This window comes from Hipposideros armiger, unplaced genomic scaffold (assembly GCF_001890085.2).
Source record: "Hipposideros armiger isolate ML-2016 unplaced genomic scaffold, ASM189008v1 scaffold_108, whole genome shotgun sequence".
NCBI classification, from domain to species: domain Eukaryota; kingdom Metazoa; phylum Chordata; class Mammalia; order Chiroptera; family Hipposideridae; genus Hipposideros; species Hipposideros armiger.
The window spans coordinates 2782138-2789623 of record NW_017731458.1 but is presented as its reverse complement, the minus strand read 5'-3'; positions in this window follow the sequence as shown (position 1 = coordinate 2789623).

Genomic DNA, 7486 nt, shown 5'->3' with positions numbered 1-7486 from the left:
TTTTTTAAAAAAGACAGCCACCCCAAACATGAGTAAAATGAAACATGGATTTAATATAATATTAATAACAGGAAAAACCCCGGGCGGGATAGTGGAGAGGAGAAGGAAGCTCTGGGGGCACATGGTCTTCCTCCTCTCCTCCAAGGTTACCCCACTTCGGGTTTTTCAGGTTCCTGTGCGGCCTCAACTGTGCCCTGACCATCTTTGTACACTCACCGTGGGTACCCACCTGGGTACCCCTGAGGCTGCGCTCTACATTTTTATGGGACTGAGGCTGTCCTATGTGTCTTTGTGCCCCCAAAGCCGAAAGCAATGCCCTGTGTGTGATAAGAACACAATGAGGGCTGACTCGAGATAAGATCTCCAAGGCTCTTTTTAGAACTTCTGACTTGACTAAGAGACCTGACTTGCCAGACAGCCTCTGGCACCAATGCGGCAAGAGGCATCTGGAGGACTCACCCTAAACCAGCCTCCTCATTATTTCCTGTCTTTTCTGATTAGGAAACCTCTTCTTAGATGGTGCAAAGGTCTCCATCAGCTCGGAGATCCTTACGCTGTGGGGTTTGAATGGATGATATTCAGTTTTCATTATCCAGCTGCCATTATAATTAGTTGATCCTGATATGACACTTGCAGACAAGCAGCTGGCTATCTTGTGGGCCAAACCACGTCCCCTACAACTTAACAATGACCCCGCAAGGCCCTTCCCGGTCAGGCTCCTTCCAGGGCTCCCTGCCCCCTCCCATTCTGCTCCAGCTGCATCGTGTTACTGCCCAGATGGGCCCAATCCCAGCCTTTGTTTGCGTTGTTCCCCTGCCTGGTGTGCCCTCCCCTCAGTCCATCTGCCAAACTCCTCACCCCTCTTTCAGGGCTCTTTCAAGGCTCCTTTATAAAGCCTTTCTTGATCTCTAGAAAGGTAACACTGATCTCTCCCTAAGAATTCTACAATCTCTAGAACGTTTCTTGCGCTTACTCAATAGCCACCCTTTCTGCATGTGTTTAGTGGGCACTTGATATGGAGCTTGGTGCTTGGAATATGTTATCTCGGATTCTGGCAGCAACCATGTGGGGGAAGCACTGTTGTTTTCATTTACTGATGAGGACACAGGGCTCAGAGAAGTGAAGGACTAGCCCCCCAAGCTCTCACAGACATTAATAGTAGAGCCAGGATTGATGCTGGGCTTGTGTGCCTCCAATACTTAGTCAAGTTTTGCTGGATTGAGTCGAATTACTCAGCGAAGTGGTGGCTGCTACAGGGGATGGTGGCTGTGCATTCTCCACAGTCATGTCCTAGGAGGGGCTTAGAGGAGTAGCAGTCTGGTTGGAAGGAGAGCAGCGAGGAGATGGTCTGAAACTGCGTTTGGGCAGCAGTCATACTGTTTTTCGTGGACTGCATGTTTGTATAAGGTGACTTTAGAGTGGCTGGATGGCGATTATGGGGGGCTAAAACCCCTCACACACCTCTGTGGATGGATTCAAGGAAAAGTTGGGGGTAGAGGGCTGGACCAGGGAAGCAGAAGGCGGAACTGCCATTATAGGAAGTTGTGTGTCTGTATCAGTATGACTAATCCTCCAACTTCATAATCTATACTGAGTCAGACCCTAGAGGGCATTTCACAGAGAGCAGATGAGGTTGGCTGTTCTCTAGAGGAGTCTCCGATCCAAAAGAATAGGTGAGAGGTAAACAACCATTAAAAAAGCTCCCATTAAATAGCATTTCCATGTTCCTAAGGATGGAGCCTCAATTATTATTTTATTTTTTCCCCAAAACAGAAAAGAAAAACTTAACTGGGAAGAGCAAGAAACAATTGCTGTTATTAAGTAAAATAAAATCAAGGAGAGCCTCTTACCACTAATGCACAGGGGGAAAAACAAATGCTCTCAGTAATGAAAACTAGTAGGGATGATGGGAATCTGATGGATCTTGTGGGGCAGGCCCTCCAGTGCCCATCGCCGAAATCAGAAAGTTACTCAATGAGCTGTTGTGGGCAGAAAGAGAATTAGGTATGTCCTTGTTGACTGGAAGTGAGTTGAACCTTGGATCCTGGAACCAATGAGCTTTACTTTTCTTGTTGGTCATTTCAGATTTGTGTGGGTTGGCAAAGACATTCTCAGTAATCCTCAAATGACATCACTGATAGTGCCAGACAAGATCCCTGTGCACAGGGCAAAGTTCATCACCCTCTGCATTGACCAATCAAGGATGAGTAACTTGCTTGTTGACATTTGACCCCTGAGACCTGTGACCCTCCTTTGTTCCATTCAGCTTTAATTGGTGCCTCTTTTGAGGGTAGCAATAGTTATAGAAGCTGTTGCACAAAGAAGCATTGATTCTATTTGTTTCCTCTATTCTCCATCCTTTTATTATTGATTAGATTCTAGGTTCTAGTTCTGAATATGTCATGACAAATATAGTAAATAAATAATAGCACATGAAGCTTTATTTTTTTATTGAGATGTAATAGACATATAACATTATATTGGGTTGTTGGAAAAGTCATAACATTTTTTGTTGCAAAAATGCGTCATGACTTTTCCCACAACCCAATATTATTTTCAGGTATACAACATAATGATTCAATATTTGTATGTATTGAAAAATGATCACTACAATAAGTCTAATTAAACATCCATCACCACACATAGTTAAAAATGTTTCTTCTTGTGAGAACTTTTAGATCTACTTTCTTAGCTACTTTCAAATATACAATATAGGGTTTTTAACTATAGTCACCATCCCGTGGTATTATTAGTTACCATTACATCCTCACGACCTATTGATTTTATAATTGGAAACTTGTACCTTTTGACCCCCTTCACCCATGCCACCTACCTCCTACCCCTGGCCACCACCAATCTGTTCTCCCTCTTTATGAGTTTGCCTCTGTTTCTTTGTTTTGTGTTTTAGATTCTACATCTAAAGTGAGATGATACAGTAGGTCATCATTTTCATTGGCATCGATGCTACAATCGTTTCCAAAGCCATTTTGATTCAGTTCAGTGCAATTTAGTGGGTCTTTGAGCTGCTACTCATTCCAAGCATCATGTTAGGCGTTGAGGATACGACACTGCCTCTTTAAATATGGCTTGTGTTCTCATGAGGCTTGCAGGCTAGAGGGAAGACAGACATTAAAGAAGTAATTATATGCCTATTTAGAGTCATTGCCAAAGGATGCTCTATCAAAGCATTGCAGGAGGACCCAACCTAATCTTGATGGGCAGGATGGAGAATGGACATAGGGAAGGCCTGCTGGGGAAGTAAAATTCCAGCTGAGAATTGAAGGATGAGGTTTTTTTTGTTACTTTGGGGGATTGTTTTGTTGTTGAGGGGGTGATGGGGACAGAAAACAAAGAGCATTTCCGTGGAAAATACAGCAGAGCAAAGGCCTAGAGAGCTTGACATCTTCATGGGCTTACAGGGAGTGCAGGTGTTTTGAAGCACAAGGAGCAGAGCCCTAGGAGATGACCCAGGAGAGCCCAGCCAGAGCTAAGCTGTGGGTTTGAGACTTTACACCAATCGATTGGGAGGCCTGGATTAAGTGTTTGGGACGTGTTATACTAGGCAAGTAGCGAATGCTGATAATGATGGAGACAACGATGACACCAATAATAGCAAACTCTTACTAGTGTGCTAGTCATTGTTCTAAGCACCTTACAAACATTAATTCACTTACATAAAGACCCATTATAATCCACGTCTGTTTTCTGGTACAGGGAGGCACGACCAAGCCAAAGCCTATGAGGCAAAGCCAAGAATCAGCTGCTGGGGAGACCAGAGGACAGAGGCAAACCCTGCAGCGTAGCCTGGAGCCAAGTTCTCAGAGTCTGGCAGAGACGGGCCTGAGGAGGGCAGGCTGGGAGTAATCCAGGAGAGCCAGGTGACTGGCACAGACAGCTTTGGGCTTTCTCAGTTCAGCTGAACTGGCAGAAGACGCATCATGCCCAAAGCCTGGTCTGCCAGGCTGGTCTGTCTCCTGTCTTTGGTGTGGACTGCAGGAAATAATGGAGCTGACCCAGATGCTCCTACTGCCTAACAGTAGAATGCAAATGCTAGACCAAGACATGAATTTCTGTTATGATCGAAACCTGAATTTTAACTAGTACCAGCATCAACTGGTCATCTGTCAAGGAACAATATGCGTAATGTCCACTACGTGTCATTGGGTTTAAGGATAGGATGATGTAAGGGAAAGTACCCATAGCCTGAAGAGGTTGGCCTCTAGTGCTAGTTTTGCTCTCTTCTATCCATGGGAGCTGGTGCAAACCACTTGCTCTGTCTTAGCCTCAGTTTTCTCATCTATAAAATGGGCTCTATGGAATTGTTATGGAGATACAATGAAACTGTATGTGTGAGAGCATCTTTCAAATGGCAACACATCACTGTGTCAGGAGTGACTGGATGCTGAGGAAACTGGCTGTGCTCCAAACCAACGTAAAACGGGTGTGTCCCAGAGTGCCAGCTTCATAATTTGGTGTAATTTAGGAAAATTTGTCAGATATCTATGTGTGCTTTCAAGGCAGTCTCTTTCCAGAAGAGGGTCCACAGAATGCAAATGAGGGTCAGTGGTTGCATGTGGCAGACTCTCAGCAGAGTAGAGACAGTTGTCATGTGATTGGTGTGACAGGCTGACATCAGTGAACAACTGGAACAGTTGCTGTTTCTGCCTCCCAGTGTCCTTTTCCCCTCTCTCTGATAATAACACTCCCACCTGACTTTGCAAGAACCAGCTATCCTCTACCCAGATGATGATGAGTAAGTCCCAGTCTATGGAGAATTCCAAGAGGCGTAGATTCATATGGACTGGTGTGGTCAGAGAAAGCATTTAGCAGACCCAGGAACTTGAGCTAGAACCTGAAGGGTGGATAGAATTGGGACAGTCAGGGGGAGGGAAGGCATTTTGGATGGAGGGATCAACAAGAACAAAGGCTCACATAAATAAATGTGGCCTCAGATGTGATGAGACTCAGACTAGACCGCAGGGTGTTTGCAGGGTGAAAGATAATCAACAAATCAAATCAACCACAGTCCAGAGTCTGGATTGTGTGCATGGCACCGACCAACTTAACTGCAATCCCGTTCTTCTTGGTTGCTCATTTTATGATCCAACATCCATCACTCATTGTCAGAATGTTCTTTCTTGTATCTAACCCAAGTCCACACTGCTAACGTAAAGTTGGTTACCCCAGTTTTGTTTTCAAAAGAGGCAAAAGACACAGTTTATGGACAGTCCCAGCATGAAAAATATACTGGTCTTGTCCCCATGAAAAGCTTTCAGCATCTAGAATACCCAAGTAACCGCGGCAACTGGATCCTGCCTCCAGGAAGGGGCTTTGGCAGCTGTGGGGCTCCTGGGTATTTCCTGTTGGGCTTCTTGACTGGTAAATTGACTTGAGAGTCCCTCATTCAGCTCATATGGATGAGCCCACCGTGAGAAGGAAAGAAAAAAGAAAGAATTCATCTTCTTTGTCTTTGGAATAAAAATATTTTGTAGATGCCAAATAGCATATTGAGGCACAATATTTAAAAGAAAAAAAGTGACACTGGTTTTTAAAAAGCTAAATGTTTATTTTTGACTTAAAAAGTGAATGAGCTCTGGTATCAGAGAGACCTCGGCTCATGTCCTGACCTGGACATTTGCGAATTGTGAGAACGTAGGCAAGTTACCATACTTTTCTGCGCCCCAGTTTGCTTATCTGTAGACTAGGGCAGATGGGGTAGGGGGTAGTTATTCTTTCTCCATAGGCTTGTTTTCTATTTTAATTTTTAAAATTAGTTTCAGGTGTACAAAACAATGTAATAGTTAGACGTTTCACCCCCTCACAAAGTGATAACCCTCCACCCCCAGCCTACTACCCCTCTGACATCATATATAGCTGTTACAATTCCATTGACTCTATTCCCTATGCTGTAACTATGCTGTAACATCCTGTGACTATATATATATTAAATTATAGTTGGCATAGGCTTGTTTTCTAAATGATCGCGTTAGAGCACACACAGAGACAGAGAGTTGAAGGTCCCCACTTCTCCCCTTGTTCTCATTCTTTTCCGTTGCCCCTTTCATTTATTTGTCCCCTCCCAGACTTGCTTGCCTGGTCCAAGCCTTATGCCTGGCAGAGGGGACTCCAGGACAGAGCCCACAGCTGCTTTTCTTCATTAGCACCTGGAGCCCGTCCACATCCCCTGACGGGAGAAACAGGGAACTCCTTCTGGAGGTGAGCCCGCTGGTCTCCCTTTCATCCTCCTTATCAAGCGAGGGTGATGACATCGAGTGGCTTGAGACATGTACCTGTGCTGTCGACTGCCCTTCTCACTGGAATTTAATCAGAACTCAGACCAAACTCTTCAGGTTGTTGCTACTGGGGAGCTCAAGATGTTTTGGCCTTACCCACTGGGTGCTGCTTTTCCCTATATTGCAAGTGCTTTTGAATGCTTATTTTTATGCAGGAAAGCACTGACTATCAGACTTTTTAATAACAATTCCTTGTGGAGAGGTGATTGCATCTTAGGGGCCAGTGCCACTTCAGCAACCAACGATGCAGCTTTTCAGCAAGAAGCCTAATTAAAAAAGCTTGGGAAAGTCCCCAAACTGATGTGTCTCTGTGGGGCCATGAGACAAGCCAAGTTTTGGGTTGAAAGAGGGAGACCTTTCCCTGGAAGCGATGCCAATTGACCAGAATAAATAATTTTATCCCACCCACCTTCCCAAAGGCCCCAAGGGTTCCTCTGTTGGCGAATCTCCTTGGGGACTGTGCCAGAAATTGGGGAGTGGGGCAGGGGCCTGGACTCCTTAAAACCTTTTCCTCTAAATAACAGAGGGGCTACTGGCTGAAGCCATTTGTTTAATAAATAAATTTTCTAATTCATTAGTTCATTTAAACAATGACTTGTTATGTAAATTTACTTAGTTATTGAACAGGTAAGATAGTTGCATGGTTCAAAATTCAGAAGGTAGCTTGTGAAAGTCTCCCTCCAACCCACTCCCCAGCCATCGGTTTTTCTCTCCACAGGTAAAGCAACATTACAGGTTCCTTAGGTCTCCTTTTGGAGACATGCTATGCACAGAAAAGCTGTACATATTTTTTTCCTGTGCCTGATTTTGTTTGCTTTTTTAACCCACACAACTGGTAATCATTTATAAAGTCTGCCCCGAACCTTGATTTCTTTAAACTTAACATACCTTGGAATTCTTTTAAAACAATGCAAAATAAAAGGCTTCATAATTATTTTTTTCTGATAGTTTATTTTAGTCCTGTGCCTGGAGGCCTCACACCTTTTTTGGTAATCTCTTGTGGAGAGACGCCTGGTTTGTTTCCATTCTTCTGCTATTATAAACAACGCTGCAGTGAATCACTTGGTACAAATGTCATTTCATACATGGCGAAGTCTATCTGTAGAATAAGTTCCTAGAAGGGAATTCCGGGGGTGGGAGGTATATACATTTGTAATTTTGAATGATGTGGTGAAATTGTCCTACATAGAAGT